Raw genomic sequence first — 17,125 nt, 5'->3', positions numbered from 1 at the left:
TAAATGGCTTGTGTTCACCTGCTGCAATTGCTTACGGCCATACCACCCTGAAGACGCCCGATCTCGTCTGATCTCGGAAGCTAAGCAGGGTAGGGCCGGGTCAGTACTTGGATGGGAGACTGCCTGGGAATACCCGGTGCTGTAAGCTTTTTATTCCCGTCTTACAACAGCAGGGGCTCTGCTCCTTCTTTATACCACAAGTGTAATTACATTTTACCATCTATAAATGGCTTGTGTTCACCTGCTGCAATTGCTTACGGCCATACCACCCTGAACACGCCCGATCTCGTCTGATCTCGGAAGCTAAGCAGGGTAGGGCCGGGTCAGTACTTGGATGGGAGACTGCCTGGGAATACCCGGTGCTGTAAGCTTTTTATTCCCGTCTTACAACAGCAGGGGCTCTGCTCCTTCTTTATACCACAAGTGTAATTACATTTTACCATCTATAAATGGCTTGTGTTCACCTGCTGCAATTGCTTACGGCCATACCACCCTGAACACGCCCGATCTCGTCTGATCTCGGAAGCTAAGCAGGTAGGGCCGGGTCAGTACTTGGATGGGAGACTGCCTGGGAATACCCGGTGCTGTAAGCTTTTTATTCCCGTCTTACAACAGCAGGGGCTCTGCTCCTTCTTTATACCACAAGTGTAATTACATTTTACCATCTATAAATGGCTTGTGTTCACCTGCTGCAATTGCTTACGGCCATACCACCCTGAACACGCCCGATCTCGTCTGATCTCGGAAGCTAAGCAGGGTAGGGCCGGGTCAGTACTTGGATGGGAGACTGCCTGGGAATACCCGGTGCTGTAAGCTTTTTATTCCCGTCTTACAACAGCAGGGGCTCTGCTCCTTCTTTATACCACAAGTGTAATTACATTTTACCATCTATAAATGGCTTGTGTTCACCTGCTGCAATTGCTTACGGCCATACCACCCTGAACACGCCCGATCTCGTCTGATCTCGGAAGCTAAGCAGGGTAGGGCCGGGTCAGTACTTGGATGGGAGACTGCCTGGGAATACCCGGTGCTGTAAGCTTTTTATTCCCGTCTTACAACAGCAGGGGCTCTGCTCCTTCTTTATACCACAAGTGTAATTACATTTTACCATCTATAAATGGCTTGTGTTCACCTGCTGCAATTGCTTACGGCCATACCACCCTGAACACGCCCGATCTCGTCTGATCTCGGAAGCTAAGCAGGGTAGGGCCGGGTCAGTACTTGGATGGGAGACTGCCTGGGAATACCCGGTGCTGTAAGCTTTTTATTCCCGTCTTACAACAGCAGGGGCTCTGCTCCTTCTTTATACCACAAGTGTAATTACATTTTACCATCTATAAATGGCTTGTGTTCACCTGCTGCAATTGCTTACGGCCATACCACCCTGAAGACGCCCGATCTCGTCTGATCTCGGAAGCTAAGCAGGGTAGGGCCGGGTCAGTACTTGGATGGGAGACTGCCTGGGAATACCCGGTGCTGTAAGCTTTTTATTCCCGTCTTACAACAGCAGGGGCTCTGCTCCTTCTTTATACCACAAGTGTAATTACATTTTACCATCTATAAATGGCTTGTGTTCACCTGCTGCAATTGCTTACGGCCATACCACCCTGAAGACGCCCGATCTCGTCTGATCTCGGAAGCTAAGCAGGGTAGGGCCGGGTCAGTACTTGGATGGGAGACTGCCTGGGAATACCCGGTGCTGTAAGCTTTTTATTCCCGTCTTACAACAGCAGGGGCTCTGCTCCTTCTTTATACCACAAGTGTAATTACATTTTACCATCTATAAATGGCTTGTGTTCACCTGCTGCAATTGCTTACGGCCATACCACCCTGAACACGCCCGATCTCGTCTGATCTCGGAAGCTAAGCAGGGTAGGGCCGGGTCAGTACTTGGATGGGAGACTGCCTGGGAATACCCGGTGCTGTAAGCTTTTTATTCCCGTCTTACAACAGCAGGGGCTCTGCTCCTTCTTTATACCACAAGTGTAATTACATTTTACCATCTATAAATGGCTTGTGTTCACCTGCTGCAATTGCTTACGGCCATACCACCCTGAACACGCCCGATCTCGTCTGATCTCGGAAGCTAAGCAGGGTAGGGCCGGGTCAGTACTTGGATGGGAGACTGCCTGGGAATACCCGGTGCTGTAAGCTTTTTATTCCCGTCTTACAACAGCAGGGGCTCTGCTCCTTCTTTATACCACAAGTGTAATTACATTTTACCATCTATAAATGGCTTGTGTTCACCTGCTGCAATTGCTTACGGCCATACCACCCTGAACACGCCCGATCTCGTCTGATCTCGGAAGCTAAGCAGGGTAGGGCCGGGTCAGTACTTGGATGGGAGACTGCCTGGGAATACCCGGTGCTGTAAGCTTTTTATTCCCGTCTTACAACAGCAGGGGCTCTGCTCCTTCTTTATACCACAAGTGTAATTACATTTTACCATCTATAAATGGCTTGTGTTCACCTGCTGCAATTGCTTACGGCCATACCACCCTGAACACGCCCGATCTCGTCTGATCTCGGAAGCTAAGCAGGGTAGGGCCGGGTCAGTACTTGGATGGGAGACTGCCTGGGAATACCCGGTGCTGTAAGCTTTTTATTCCCGTCTTACAACAGCAGGGGCTCTGCTCCTTCTTTATACCACAAGTGTAATTACATTTTACCATCTATAAATGGCTTGTGTTCACCTGCTGCAATTGCTTACGGCCATACCACCCTGAAGACGCCCGATCTCGTCTGATCTCGGAAGCTAAGCAGGGTAGGGCCGGGTCAGTACTTGGATGGGAGACTGCCTGGGAATACCCGGTGCTGTAAGCTTTTTATTCCCGTCTTACAACAGCAGGGGCTCTGCTCCTTCTTTATACCACAAGTGTAATTACATTTTACCATCTATAAATGGCTTGTGTTCACCTGCTGCAATTGCTTACGGCCATACCACCCTGAACACGCCCGATCTCGTCTGATCTCGGAAGCTAAGCAGGGTAGGGCCGGGTCAGTACTTGGATGGGAGACTGCCTGGGAATACCCGGTGCTGTAAGCTTTTTATTCCCGTCTTACAACAGCAGGGGCTCTGCTCCTTCTTTATACCACAAGTGTAATTACATTTTACCATCTATAAATGGCTTGTGTTCACCTGCTGCAATTGCTTACGGCCATACCACCCTGAAGACGCCCGATCTCGTCTGATCTCGGAAGCTAAGCAGGGTAGGGCCGGGTCAGTACTTGGATGGGAGACTGCCTGGGAATACCCGGTGCTGTAAGCTTTTTATTCCCGTCTTACAACAGCAGGGGCTCTGCTCCTTCTTTATACCACAAGTGTAATTACATTTTACCATCTATAAATGGCTTGTGTTCACCTGCTGCAATTGCTTACGGCCATACCACCCTGAACACGCCCGATCTCGTCTGATCTCGGAAGCTAAGCAGGGTAGGGCCGGGTCAGTACTTGGATGGGAGACTGCCTGGGAATACCCGGTGCTGTAAGCTTTTTATTCCCGTCTTACAACAGCAGGGGCTCTGCTCCTTCTTTATACCACAAGTGTAATTACATTTTACCATCTATAAATGGCTTGTGTTCACCTGCTGCAATTGCTTACGGCCATACCACCCTGAACACGCCCGATCTCGTCTGATCTCGGAAGCTAAGCAGGGTAGGGCCGGGTCAGTACTTGGATGGGAGACTGCCTGGGAATACCCGGTGCTGTAAGCTTTTTATTCCCGTCTTACAACAGCAGGGGCTCTGCTCCTTCTTTATACCACAAGTGTAATTACATTTTACCATCTATAAATGGCTTGTGTTCACCTGCTGCAATTGCTTACGGCCATACCACCCTGAACACGCCCGATCTCGTCTGATCTCGGAAGCTAAGCAGCGTAGGGCCGGGTAAGTACTTGGATGGGAGACTGCCTGGGAATACCCGGTGCTGTAAGCTTTTTATTCCCGTCTTACAACAGCAGGGGCTCTGCTCCTTCTTTATACCACAAGTGTAATTACATTTTACCATCTATAAATGGCTTGTGTTCACCTGCTGCAATTGCTTACGGCCATACCACCCTGAACACGCCCGATCTCGTCTGATCTCGGAAGCTAAGCAGCGTAGGGCCGGGTAAGTACTTGGATGGGAGACTGCCTGGGAATACCCGGTGCTGTAAGCTTTTTATTCCCGTCTTACAACAGCAGGGGCTCTGCTCCTTCTTTATACCACAAGTGTAATTACATTTTACCATCTATAAATGGCTTGTGTTCACCTGCTGCAATTGCTTACGGCCATACCACCCTGAACACGCCCGATCTCGTCTGATCTCGGAAGCTAAGCAGCGTAGGGCCGGGTAATTCAATTCAATTCAATTTTATTTATAGTATCAAATCATAACAAGAGTTATCTCGAGACACTTTACAGATAGAGTAGGTCTAGACCAAACTCTGTACTTTACGAAGCCCCAACTATTACAGTGGTTGCCTCAAGAGCAAGCATTAGCAGTAGCTATTGCGACAGTGGCAAGGAAAAACTCCCTTTTTTTTGTTAGGAAGAAACCTCGGACAGACCCAGACTCTTGATAGGCGGTGTCTGACGGCACCAGTTGGGGGAGTGGTGAATGGTGGCAATAATAGTCATAATAAAGATAGTGAAGCAGTGATCACAATGGTAGTCATAGTAGTTCATGTCATAGTAGGGCACAGCAGGGCGTTACGGGGTGTAGTGTGGCACAGCAGCCTGGGTGGACGCGGTTGGACGCGGCAGGACGCAGTCGGACACTGCGGGGAAACGCAGAGCGTAGCAGGGTGTAGTAAGTCCATAGCGTCAGCTGCACCCAGGACCCCGGTGTAGGTGCCACCCAATTCCAAGGCGATGTTCTGGGTGAAGAAGAAGCAAAGGGACTCCGGGGAGAAAACTCCCCAGAGCTAGGTTAGTAACAGGCATTTCTGGGACTAAGATGCACACAAAAGGAGACAAGTGAAAAGAGAGAAGAGGGAGCGGCTCATTGTGTCCTTGGAAGGAGCTTCCCACAGCAGTCTAGAGTTATAATAGCATAACTAAGAGAGGCAGGCTAAAGAGAGGGGCCCTGGACCGGGCTCGTACTCTCCCCTGCCGGAACGGGCTTGTACTTCCTGCCTCCCTCTACTCTACTCTACTATGCTGCAACTCCTCACTCCCTAACTATAAGCTTTATCAAAGATGATGGTTTTCAGTTTATTCTTAAATGTGGCGACGGTGTCAGCCCCCCGAACCCAAGTTGGGAGCTGGTTCCACAGGAGAGGAGCCTGGTAGCTGAAGGCTCTGGCTCCGATTCTACTTTTAGAGACTCTAGGAACCACAAGTAGCTCTGAGTTCTGGGAGCGCAGTGCTCTAGTGGGACAATAAGGTACTAAAAGCTCTTCTATGTATGATGGTGCTTGACCATTTAGTGCTTTGTAGGTCAGGAGAAGGATTTTAAATTCAATCCTGGATTTTACAGGAAGCCAATGCAGAGAAGCTAATACAGGAGAAATGTGATCTCTTTTGTTAGTTCTTGTCAGAACACGTGCTGCAGCATTCTGGATCAGCTGGAGGGTCTTGAGGGACTTATTTGAGCAGCCTGATAGTAAAGAATTACAGTAGTCCAGCCGGGAAGTTACGAATGCATGGACTAGTTTTTCAGCATCGTTTTGAGACAGGATGTTCCTGATTTTGGCAATGTTACGAAGATGGAAAAAGGCTGTTCTTGAGGTTTGTTTTAAGTGGGCGTTAAAGGATAGATCCTGGTCAAAAATGACTCCTAGATTTCTGACAGTAGTGCTGGAGGCCAGGGCAATACCATCTAGGGTAGCTATATATTTAGATAATGAAGTTCGGTGGTGCTTGGGTCCCAGCACAATAACTTCCGTTTTGTTTGAGTTCAACATCAGAAAATTGTGGGTCATCCAGGATTTTATATCTTTAATGCACGCTTGAAGTTTAGCTAACTGACCGCTTTCGTCTGGCTTGATTGACAGATATAATTGGGTGTCGTCTGCGTAACAGTGAAAGTTAATTGAGTGTTTCCTAATAATATTGCCTAGAGGAAGCATATATAAAGAGAATAGAATTGGTCCAAGCACTGAGCCTTGAGGAACGCCATGGCTAACTTTAGCGTATTTGGATGGTTTATCGTTAATATTAACAAATTGGGATCGCTCAGAAAAATAGGACTTAAACCAGCTTAGTGCGATTCCTTTAATGCCAACTAAATGTTCCAGTCTCTGTAAGAGGATGGTATGGTCAATAGTGTCGAATGCAGCACTAAGATCTAATAAGACAAGTACGGAGACAAGTCCTTTGTCAGCAGCAGTTAGAAGGTCGTTAGTGATTTTCACCAGTGCCGTCTCTGTGCTATGATGCATTCTAAATCCTGACTGAAAGTCTTCAAATAGACTATTTCTATGCAGAAAGTCACACAATTGATTAGCGACTACCTTCTCAAGGATTTTGGAGAGAAACGGGAGGTTAGATATAGGTCTATAGTTGGCTAAGACCTCAGGGTCAAGGGTGGGTTTTTTCAGAATAGGTTTTATCACAGCTACTTTAAAAGACTGCGGTACGTGACCCGTTAATAAGGACATATTGATCGTATCTAGTAATGTGGTGTTGACCACGGGTAGTGCTTCTTTAAGTAGCTTCGTTGGAATGGGGTCTAAGAGACAGGTAGTTGGCTTAGCTGAAGAGACCCTTAACATTAATTGTTGGAGGTCTAAAGGATAAAAGCCGTCTAAATAAGTATCAGGTCTTATCGTTCTCTCTAGCCCTCCTGCGCCCAATGGTGAGTCGTTGGAAGCTGTGGGCAGAAGGTGATGAATTTTTTCTCTAATTGTTATAATTTTATCATTAAAAAGGTCATGAAGTCATCACTGCTCAGAGCTATAGGAATAGATGGCTCAATAGAGCTGTGACTATCTGTCAGCCTGGCTACAGTGCTGAATAGAAACCTTGGGTTGTTCTTATTTTCTTCTATTAGTGTTGAGTAATAGTCTGATCTGGCATTTCTGAGGGCCCTCCTATAATTTTTTAGACTATCTTGCCAATCCACACGAGATTCTTCCAGTTTGGTGGAACGCCATTTACTTTCAAGTTTTCGTGAGATTTGTTTTAATTTGCGAGTTTGGGAGTTATACCAAGGTGCTAGTTTCCTTTCCTTCATCATCTTCTTTTTGAGAGGAGCAACCGAGTCTAAAGTAGTCCGTAGGCAGGCCGTAGCAGCGTCTACAAAGTTATCAAGTTGGGAGGGACTAGAGTTAACATAACAGTCCTCTGTTATATTAAGGCATGACATTGAGTTAAGTGCTGTTGGAATAGCTTCCTTAAATTTAGCTATAGCACTGTCAGATAAGCATCTAGTGTAGAAACTTTTATTTAATTTCGTATAGTCTGGTAGTAGGAATTCGAAAGTTATTAAAAAATGGTCTGATAATAAAGGATTCTGCGGAAATACTATTAAATCGTCAATTTTGATGCCATATTCTACCACAAGGTCGAGGGTGTGGTTAAAACAGTGCGTGGCCTTATGCACCCTCTGACTGAAACCAATAGAATCTAGCAGTGAATTGAAAGCAGTACTAAGGCTATTGCTCTCAATGTCCACATGGATATTAAAATCACCTACAATAAGTACTTTGTCTGATTGAAGGACTACGCATGATAAAAACTCTGAGAATTCAGATAAAAACTCAGAATATGGACCTGGTGCTCGGTAAACAACAACGAATATAATTGGCTGTACTGTTTTCCATGTTGGGTGTTGAAGATTAAGAACAAGGCTTTCAAACGAGTTATAATTTAGTTTAGGTTTAGGATTAATTAACAGGCTCGAGTCAAATATGGCTGCAACTCCCCCTCCTCGGCCTGAGCCTCGTGGAATTTGGGTATTATTATGACTGGGAGGAGTGGCTTCGTTTAAACTAACATATTCGTCATGGCCCAGCCAGGTTTCGGTGAGGCAGAATAAATCAATGTGGTTATCTGATATCAATTCGTTTACCAATAATGCTTTCGATGACAGAGATCTAATATTTAATAGTCCACATTTGATTTTCCTATTCTGTTCTATCGTTGCAGTGGTTGTTTTAATTCCAATTAGGTTGTTTAGTATAGCACCTCTTTTGTTAGCGTTTGGTTTAAACGGTCTCAGTCGGGGGACAGACACGGTGGTTATGGGATTATGAATGGGTGATTGCTCTGAAGGGAGCACAGAGGGGCGTGTAGCGCTGTATCTCTGATTATTGACTTTGGGAGAGTGTGTCTGGTCAGTGTGCTTGTGGGAGTGTTTACGGGATGTAAACAGTCAATCAGAGGTCTGGGTATGCAGGGCGTGGTGCAAATTTCCACGTAGCATCTGGCTTCCGCGTGTATTGGGATGAATCCCATCCCTGCTGAACAGGGAGCCACGTTCCCAAAACAGATTGAAGTTGTCAATAAAACCTATCTTGTGAATGCTGAATGTGAGCTGGAGCCAGGTGTTAAGGGAGAGTAGTCTACTAAAGAGGCATGATCCGCGATCTAGAGATGGAAGTGGGCCCGAAATAAAAACCGACTTCCCAGTGCTTTTTAAAGCCTCAATGAGAGTGGTAAAGTCTCGCCTTGTGCGCTCACACTCCTGAATCCGAGTGGACATGTCGTTATGTCCACAATGGACCACGATGCGTTTGATAGAGGTCGGAAATGAGGGTATCAGGTCCACAACTTTAGCCAGGATGTCTTAATGTCTAACTGCAATGTCTGTAATGTCTAACTGTAATGGCTGTAATGTCTAACTGTAATGGCTGTAATGTCTAACTGTAATGGCTGTAATGTCTAACTGTAATGCCTGTAATGTCTAACTGTAATGTCTGTAATGTCTAACTGCAATGTCTGTAATGTCTAACTGCAATGTCTGTAATGTCTAACTGTAATGCTGTAATGTCTAACTGTAATGTCTAACTGTAATGCTGTAATGTCTAACTGTAATGTCTGTAATGTCTAACTGTAATGCTGTAATGTCTAACTGTAATGCTGTAATGTCTAACTGTAATGGCTGTAATGTCTAACTGTAATGTCTGTAATGTCTAACTGTAATGTCTGTAATGTCTAACTGCAATGTCTGTAATGTCTAACTGAATGCTGTAATGTCTAACTGTAATGTCTGTAATGTCTAACTGCAATGTCTGTAATGTCTAACTGTAATGTCTAACTGTAATGCCTGTAATGTCTAACTGCAATGTCTGTAATGTCTAACTGTAATGTCTGTAATGTCTAACTGTAATGCCTGTAATGTCTAACTGTAATGTCTGTACTGTCTAACTGTAATGCCTGTAATGTCTAACTGTAATGTCTGTAATGTCTAACTGTAATGTCTAACTGTAATGGCTGTAATGTCTAACTGCAATGTCTGTATGTCTAACTGAATGCTGTAATGTCTAACTGTAATGGCTGTAATGTCTAACTGTAATGTCTGTAATGTCTAACTGTAATGTCTGTAATGTCTAACTGTAATGTCTGTAATGTCTAACTGTAATGGCTGTAATGTCTAACTGTAATGCTGTAATGTCTAACGTAATGGCTGTAATGTCTAACTGTAATGTCTAACTGTAATGCTGTAATGTCTAACTGTAATGCTGTAATGTCTAACTGTAATGCTGTAATGTCTAACTGTAATGGCTGTAATGTCTAACTGTAATGTCTGTAATGTCTAACTGTAATGCTGTAATGTCTAACTGTAATGTCTGTAATGTCTAACTGTAATGCTGTAATGTCTAACTGTAATGTCTGTAATGTCTAACTGTAATGGCTGTAATGTCTAACTGTAATGGCTGTAATGTCTAACTGTAATGTCTGTAATGTCTAACTGTAATGTCTGTAATGTCTAACTGTAATGCCTGTAATGTCTAACTGTAATGTCTGTAATGTCTAACTGTAATGGCTGTAATGTCTAACTGTAATGTCTGTAATGTCTAACTGCAATGTCTGTAATGTCTAACTGTAATGTCTGTAATGTCTAACTGTAATGGCTGTAATGTCTAACTGTAATGTCTGTAATGTCTAACTGTAATGTCTGTAATGTCTAACTGCAATGTCTGTAATGTCTAACTGTAATGTCTGTAATGTCTAACTGTAATGGCTGTAATGTCTAACTGTAATGTCTGTAATGTCTAACTGTAATGTCTGTAATGTCTGAATTGAATGTCTGTAATGTCTAACTGTAATGTCTGTAATGTCTAACTGTAATGTCTGTAATGTCTAACTGTAATGGCTGTAATGTCTAACTGTAATGTCTGTAATGTCTAACTGTAATGTCTGTAATGTCTAACTGTAATGTCTAACTGTAATGTCTGTAATGTCTAACTGCAATGTCTGTAATGTCTAACTGTAATGCCTGTAATGTCTAACTGTAATGTCTGTAATGTCTAACTGTAATGTCTAACTGTAATGCCTGTAATGTCTAACTGCAATGTCTGTAATGTCTAACTGTAATGTCTGTAATGTCTAACTGCAATGGCTGTAATGTCTAACTGTAATGTCTGTAATGTCTAACTGCAATGTCTGTAATGTCTAACTGTAATGTCTGTAATGTCTAACTGCAATGGCTGTAATGTCTAACTGTAATGTCTGTAATGTCTAACTGCAATGTCTGTAATGTCTAACTGTAATGTCTGTAATGTCTAACTGTAATGGCTGTAATGTCTAACTGTAATGGCTGTAATGTCTAACTGTAATGTCTGTAATGTCTAACTGTAATGTCTGTAATGTCTAACTGTAATGCCTGTAATGTCTAACTGTAATGGCTGTAATGTCTAACTGTAATGTCTAACTGTAATGTCTGTAATGTCTAACTGCAATGTCTGTAATGTCTAACTGTAATGTCTGACTGTAATGTCTGTAATGTCTAACTGTAATGGCTGTAATGTCTAACTGTAATGTCTGTAATGTCTAACTGCAATGCTGTAATGTCTAACTGTAATGGCTGTAATGTCTAACTGTAATGTCTGTAATGTCTAACTGTAATGTCTGTAATGTCTAACTGTAATGCTGTAATGTCTAACTGTAATGTCTGTAATGTCTAACTGTAATGGCTGTAATGTCTAACTGTAATGCTGTAATGTCTAACTGTAATGTCTGTAATGTCTAACTGTAATGGCTGTAATGTCTAACTGTAATGTCTGTAATGTCTAACTGCAATGTCTGTAATGTCTAACTGTAATGGCTGTAATGTCTAACTGTAATGGCTGTAATGTCTAACTGTAATGTCTGTAATGTCTAACTGTAATGCCAACTGTAATGCTGTAATGTCTAACTGCAATGTCTGTAATGTCTAACTGTAATGCTGTAATGTCTAACTGTAATGGCTGTAATGTCTAACTGTAATGTCTGTAATGTCTAACTGTAATGTCTGTAATGTCTAACTGTAATGCTGTAATGTCTAACTGCAATGTCTGTAATGTCTAACTGTAATGCTGTAATGTCTAACTGTAATGTCTGTAATGTCTAACTGTAATGGCTGTAATGTCTAACTGTAATGTCTGTAATGTCTAACTGTAATGTCTGTAATGTCTAACTGAATGGCTGTAATGTCTAACTGTAATGTCTGTAATGTCTAACTGTAATGTCTGTAATGTCTAACTGTAATGTCTGTAATGTCTAACTGTAATGCTGTAATGTCTAACTGTAATGTCTGTAATGTCTAACTGTAATGTCTGTAATGTCTAACTGTAATGGCTGTAATGTCTAACTGTAATGTCTGTAATGTCTAACTGTAATGTCTAACTGTAATGACTGTAATGTCTAACTGTAATGTCTGTAATGTCTAACTGTAATGGCTGTAATGTCTAACTGTAATGGCTGTAATGTCTAACTGTAATGCTGTGCTAACTGTAATGTCTAACTGTAATGCTGTAATGTCTAACTGCAATGTCTGTAATGTCTAACTGTAATTCTGTAATGTCTAACTGTAATGCCTGTAATGTCTAACTGTAATGGCTGTAATGTCTATCTGTAATGTCTGTAATGTCTAACTGTAATGCTGTAATGTCTAACTGTAATGTCTAACTGTAATGTCTGTAATGTCTAACTGCAATGTCTGTAATGTCTAACTGTAATGTCTGTAATGTCTAACTGTAATGTCTGTAATGTCTAACTGTAATGTCTGTAATGTCTAACTGTAATGGCTGTAATGTCTAACTGTAATGTCTGTAATGTCTAACTGTAATGTCTGTAATGTCTAACTGTAATGGCTGTAATGTCTAACTGTAATGTCTACTGTAAGCTGTAATGTCTAACTGTAATGTCTGTAATGTCTAACTGTAATGGCTGTAATGTCTAACTGTAATGTCTGTAATGTCTAACTGCAATGTCTGTAATGTCTAACTGTAATGCCTGTAATGTCTATCTGTAATGCCTGTAATGTCTAACTGTAATGTCTGTAATGTCTAACTGTAATGTCTAACTGTAATGCCTGTAATGTCTAACTGCAATGTCTGTAATGTCTAACTGTAATGCCTGTAATGTCTAACTGTAATGTCTGTAATGTCTAACTGTAATGTCTGTAATGTCTAACTGTAATGTCTGTAATGTCTAACTGTAATGTCTAACTGTAATGCCTGTAATGTCTAACTGCAATGTCTGTAATGTCTAACTGTAATGCCTGTAATGTCTAACTGTAATGTCTGTAATGTCTATATGTAATGTCTGTAATGTCTAACTGTAATGGCTGTAATGTCTAACTGTAATGTCTGTAATGTCTAACTGTAATGTCTAACTGTAATGTCTGTAATGTCTAACTGCAATGTCTGTAATGTCTAACTGTAATGCTGTAATGTCTAACTGTAATGGCTGTAATGTCTAACTGTAATGGCTGTAATGTCTAACTGCAATGTCTGTAATGTCTAACTGTAATGGCTGTAATGTCTAACTGTAATGCCTGTAATGTCTAACTGTAATGTCTGTAATGTCTAACTGTAATGTCTGTAATGTCTAACTGTAATGGCTGTAATGTCTAACTGTAATGTCTGTAATGTCTAACTGCAATGTCTGTAATGTCTAACTGTAATGCCTGTAATGTCTAACTGCAATGGCTGTAATGTCTAACTGTAATGTCTGTAATGTCTAACTGCAATGTCTGTAATGTCTAACTGTAATGCCTGTAATGTCTAACTGCAATGGCTGTAATGTCTAACTGTAATGGCTGTAATGTCTAACTGTAATGTCTGTAATGTCTAACTGTAATGTCTGTAATGTCTAACTGTAATGGCTGTAATGTCTAACTGTAATGTCTGTAATGTCTAACTGTAATGTCTAACTGTAATGTCTGTAATGTCTAACTGTAATGTCTGTAATGTCTAACTGCAATGTCTGTAATGTCTAACTGTAATGCCTGTAATGTCTAACTGTAATGGCTGTAATGTCTAACTGTAATGTCTGTAATGTCTAACTGTAATGTCTGTAATGTCTAACTGTAATGTCTGTAATGTCTAACTGTAATGTCTAACTGTAATGTCTGTAATGTCTAACTGCAATGTCTGTAATGTCTAACTGTAATGTCTGTAATGTCTAACTGTAATGTCTGTAATGTCTAACTGTAATGTCTGTAATGTCTAACTGTAATGTCTGTAATGTCTAACTGCAATGTCTGTAATGTCTAACTGTAATGGCTGTAATGTCTAACTGTAATGTCTGTAATGTCTAACTGTAATGTCTGTAATGTCTAACTGAATGCTGTAATGTCTAACTGTAATGTCTGTAATGTCTAACTGTAATGTCTGTAATGTCTAACTGTAATGTCTGTAATGTCTAACTGTAATGCTGTAATGTCTAACTGTAATGGCTGTAATGTCTAACTGTAATGCTGTAATGTCTAACTGTAATGTCTGTAATGTCTAACTGAATGCTGTAATGTCTAACTGTAATGTCTGTAATGTCTAACTGTAATGTCTGTAATGTCTAACTGTAATGCTGTAATGTCTAACTGTAATGGCTGTAATGTCTAACTGTAATGTCTGTAATGTCTAACTGTAATGCTGTAATGTCTAACTGTAATGCTGTAATGTCTAACTGTAATGTCTGTAATGTCTAACTGTAATGCTGTAATGTCTAACTGTAATGTCTGTAATGTCTAACTGTAATGGCTGTAATGTCTAACTGTAATGCTGTAATGTCTAACTGTAATGTCTAACTGAATGTCTGTAATGTCTAACTGTAATGTCTGTAATGTCTAACTGTAATGTCTGTAATGTCTAACTGTAATGTCTAACTGTAATGGCTGTAATGTCTAACTGTAATGTCTGTAATGTCTAACTGTAATGTCTGTAATGTCTAACTGTAATGTCTGTAATGTCTAACTGCAATGTCTGTAATGTCTAACTGTAATGGCTGTAATGTCTAACTGTAATGTCTGTAATGTCTAACTGTAATGTCTGTAATGTCTAACTGTAATGTCTGTAATGGCTGTAATGTCTAACTGTAATGGCTGTAATGTCTAACTGTAATGGCTGTAATGTCTAACTGTAATGGCTGTAATGTCTAACTGTAATGTCTGTAATGTCTAACTGTAATGGCTGTAATGTCTAACTGTAATGTCTGTAATGTCTAACTGCAATGTCTGTAATGTCTAACTGTAATTGCTGTAATGTCTAACTGTAATGGCTGTAATGTCTAACTGTAATGTCTAACTGTAATGTCTGTAATGTCTAACTGCAATGTCTGTAATGTCTAACTGTAATGCCTGTAATGTCTAACTGTAATGGCTGTAATGTCTAACTGTAATGTCTGTAATGTCTAACTGTAATGTCTGTAATGTCTAACTGTAATGTCTAACTGTAATGTCTGTAATGTCTAACTGTAATGTCTGTAATGTCTAACTGTAATGGCTGTAATGTCTAACTGTAATGTCTAACTGTAATGCTGTAATGTCTAACTGTAATGCTGTAATGTCTAACTGTAATGCTGTAATGTCTAACTGTAATGGCTGTAATGTCTAACTGTAATGTCTAACTGTAATGCTGTAATGTCTAACTGCAATGTCTGTAATGTCTAACTGTAATGTCTGTAATGTCTAACTGCAATGTCTGTAATGTCTAACTGTAATGTCTGTAATGTCTAACTGTAATGTCTGTAATGTCTAACTGTAATGTCTGTAATGTCTAACTGTAATGTCTAACTGTAATGCCTGTAATGTCTAACTGTAATGGCTGTAATGTCTAACTGTAATGCCTGTAATGTCTAACTGCAATGTCTGTAATGTCTAACTGTAATGGCTGTAATGTCTAACTGTAATGGCTGTAATGTCTAACTGTAATGTCTGTAATGTCTAACTGTAATGTCTAACTGTAATGGCTGTAATGTCTAACTGTAATGTCTGTAATGTCTAACTGTAATGTCTGTAATGTCTAACTGTAATGGCTGTAATGTCTAACTGTAATGTCTAACTGTAATGTCTGTAATGTCTAACTGTAATGTCTGTAATGTCTAACTGTAATGCCTGTAATGTCTAACTGTAATGGCTGTAATGTCTAACTGTAATGTCTGTAATGTCTAACTGTAATGTCTGTAATGTCTAACTGTAATGTCTGTAATGTCTAACTGTAATGTCTGTAATGTCTAACTGTAATGGCTGTAATGTCTAACTGTAATGTCTGTAATGTCTAACTGTAATGTCTAACTGTAATGTCTGTAATGTCTAACTGTAATGTCTGTAATGTCTAACTGAATGCTGTAATGTCTAACTGTAATGCCTGTAATGTCTAACTGCAATGTCTGTAATGTCTAACTGTAATGTCTGTAATGTCTAACTGTAATGTCTAACTGTAATGACTGTAATGTCTAACTGTAATGTCTGTAATGTCTAACTGTAATGTCTGTAATGTCTAACTGTAATGCTGTAATGTCTAACTGTAATGTCTGTAATGTCTAACTGTAATGCTGTAATGTCTAACTGTAATGGCTGTAATGTCTAACTGTAATGTCTGTAATGTCTAACTGTAATGGCTGTAATGTCTAACTGTAATGTCTGTAATGTCTAACTGTAATGTCTAACTGTAATGTCTGTAATGTCTAACTGTAATGTCTGTAATGTCTAACTGTAATGGCTGTAATGTCTAACTGTAATGGCTGTAATGTCTAACTGTAATGTCTGTAATGTCTAACTGTAATGTCTGTTATGTCTAACTGTAATGTCTAACTGTAATGCCTGTAATGTCTAACTGCAATGTCTGTAATGTCTAACTGTAATGGCTGTAATGTCTAACTGTAATGTCTGTAATGTCTAACTGTAATGTCTGTAATGTCTAACTGTAATGTCTGTAATGTCTAACTGCAATGCCTGTAATGTCTAACTGTATTGGCTGTAATGTCTAACTGTAATGTCTGTAATGTCTAACTGCAATGTCTGTAATGTCTAACTGTAATGTCTGTAATGTCTAACTGTAATGTCTGTTATGTCTAACTGTAATGTCTAACTGTAATGCCTGTAATGTCTAACTGCAATGTCTGTAATGTCTAACTGTAATGTCTGTAATGTCTAACTGTAATGTCTGTAATGTCTAACTGTAATGGCTGTAATGTCTAACTGTAATGTCTAACTGTAATGGCTGTAATGTCTAACTGTAATGTCTGTAATGTCTAACTGTAATGTCTGTAATGTCTAACTGTAATGCATGTAATGTCTAACTGTAATGGCTGTAATGTCTAACTGTAATGTCTAACTGTAATGTCTGTAATGTCTAACTGCAATGGCTGTAATGTCTAACTGTAATGTCTGTAATGTCTAACTGTAATGGCTGTAATGTCTAACTGTAATGCTGTAATGTCTAACTGTAATGTCTAACTGTAATGCCTGTAATGTCTAACTGCAATGTCTGTAATGTCTAACTGTAATGTCTGTAATGTCTAACTGCAATGTCTGTAATGTCTAACTGTAATGTCTGTAATGTCTAACTGTAATGTCTAACTGTAATGTCTGTAATGTCTAACTGTAATGTCTGTAATGTCTAACTGTAATGCTGTAATGTCTAACTGTAATGCTGTAATGTCTAACTGCAATGTCTGTAATGTCTAACTGTAATGTCTGTAATGTCTAACTGTAATGCTGTAATGTCTAACTGTAATGTCTGTAATGTCTAACTGTAATGTCTGTAATGTCT

At 40.3% G+C, this 17,125-nt stretch overlaps 19 non-coding genes across 19 annotated transcripts; all 19 read left to right on the top strand.

Annotated features, from left to right (window-relative positions):
* The first annotated feature begins 29 nt into the window (after positions 1–29).
* Positions 30–148, top strand: LOC116039252. The gene has a single exon (XR_004102331.2). It is a non-coding gene; the product is annotated as a 5S ribosomal RNA (ribosomal RNA).
* A 104-nt stretch (positions 149–252) lies between these two features.
* LOC116039264 lies at positions 253–371 on the top strand. The gene has a single exon (XR_004102342.1). It is a non-coding gene; the product is annotated as a 5S ribosomal RNA (ribosomal RNA).
* Positions 372–475: 104 nt separating this feature from the next.
* LOC116039217 lies at positions 476–593 on the top strand. The gene has a single exon (XR_004102297.2). It is a non-coding gene; the product is annotated as a 5S ribosomal RNA (ribosomal RNA).
* A 104-nt stretch (positions 594–697) lies between these two features.
* On the top strand, positions 698–816 carry LOC116039275. Its single transcript, XR_004102353.1, has one exon. It is a non-coding gene; the product is annotated as a 5S ribosomal RNA (ribosomal RNA).
* A 104-nt stretch (positions 817–920) lies between these two features.
* Positions 921–1,039, top strand: LOC116039495. Its single transcript, XR_004102426.1, has one exon. It is a non-coding gene; the product is annotated as a 5S ribosomal RNA (ribosomal RNA).
* Positions 1,040–1,143: 104 nt separating this feature from the next.
* LOC116039494 lies at positions 1,144–1,262 on the top strand. Its single transcript, XR_004102425.1, has one exon. It is a non-coding gene; the product is annotated as a 5S ribosomal RNA (ribosomal RNA).
* A 104-nt stretch (positions 1,263–1,366) lies between these two features.
* LOC116039492 lies at positions 1,367–1,485 on the top strand. The gene has a single exon (XR_004102423.2). It is a non-coding gene; the product is annotated as a 5S ribosomal RNA (ribosomal RNA).
* A 104-nt stretch (positions 1,486–1,589) lies between these two features.
* LOC116039519 lies at positions 1,590–1,708 on the top strand. Its single transcript, XR_004102448.1, has one exon. It is a non-coding gene; the product is annotated as a 5S ribosomal RNA (ribosomal RNA).
* Positions 1,709–1,812: 104 nt separating this feature from the next.
* Positions 1,813–1,931, top strand: LOC116039491. Its single transcript, XR_004102422.1, has one exon. It is a non-coding gene; the product is annotated as a 5S ribosomal RNA (ribosomal RNA).
* A 104-nt stretch (positions 1,932–2,035) lies between these two features.
* On the top strand, positions 2,036–2,154 carry LOC116039490. Its single transcript, XR_004102421.1, has one exon. It is a non-coding gene; the product is annotated as a 5S ribosomal RNA (ribosomal RNA).
* Positions 2,155–2,258: 104 nt separating this feature from the next.
* Positions 2,259–2,377, top strand: LOC116039518. The gene has a single exon (XR_004102447.2). It is a non-coding gene; the product is annotated as a 5S ribosomal RNA (ribosomal RNA).
* Positions 2,378–2,481: 104 nt separating this feature from the next.
* Positions 2,482–2,600, top strand: LOC116039489. The gene has a single exon (XR_004102420.1). It is a non-coding gene; the product is annotated as a 5S ribosomal RNA (ribosomal RNA).
* Positions 2,601–2,704: 104 nt separating this feature from the next.
* Positions 2,705–2,823, top strand: LOC116039516. Its single transcript, XR_004102445.1, has one exon. It is a non-coding gene; the product is annotated as a 5S ribosomal RNA (ribosomal RNA).
* Positions 2,824–2,927: 104 nt separating this feature from the next.
* On the top strand, positions 2,928–3,046 carry LOC116039488. Its single transcript, XR_004102419.1, has one exon. It is a non-coding gene; the product is annotated as a 5S ribosomal RNA (ribosomal RNA).
* A 104-nt stretch (positions 3,047–3,150) lies between these two features.
* Positions 3,151–3,269, top strand: LOC116039487. Its single transcript, XR_004102418.2, has one exon. It is a non-coding gene; the product is annotated as a 5S ribosomal RNA (ribosomal RNA).
* Positions 3,270–3,373: 104 nt separating this feature from the next.
* On the top strand, positions 3,374–3,492 carry LOC116039212. The gene has a single exon (XR_004102292.1). It is a non-coding gene; the product is annotated as a 5S ribosomal RNA (ribosomal RNA).
* A 104-nt stretch (positions 3,493–3,596) lies between these two features.
* On the top strand, positions 3,597–3,715 carry LOC116039214. The gene has a single exon (XR_004102294.1). It is a non-coding gene; the product is annotated as a 5S ribosomal RNA (ribosomal RNA).
* A 104-nt stretch (positions 3,716–3,819) lies between these two features.
* LOC116039241 lies at positions 3,820–3,938 on the top strand. The gene has a single exon (XR_004102320.2). It is a non-coding gene; the product is annotated as a 5S ribosomal RNA (ribosomal RNA).
* Positions 3,939–4,042: 104 nt separating this feature from the next.
* Positions 4,043–4,161, top strand: LOC116039242. The gene has a single exon (XR_004102321.2). It is a non-coding gene; the product is annotated as a 5S ribosomal RNA (ribosomal RNA).
* Positions 4,162–17,125: the final 12,964 nt, after the last annotated feature.

This window comes from Sander lucioperca, chromosome 2 (genome assembly GCF_008315115.2).
Source record: "Sander lucioperca isolate FBNREF2018 chromosome 2, SLUC_FBN_1.2, whole genome shotgun sequence".
NCBI classification, from domain to species: domain Eukaryota; kingdom Metazoa; phylum Chordata; class Actinopteri; order Perciformes; family Percidae; genus Sander; species Sander lucioperca.
This window is presented reverse-complemented; position numbering and strand designations above follow the sequence as displayed.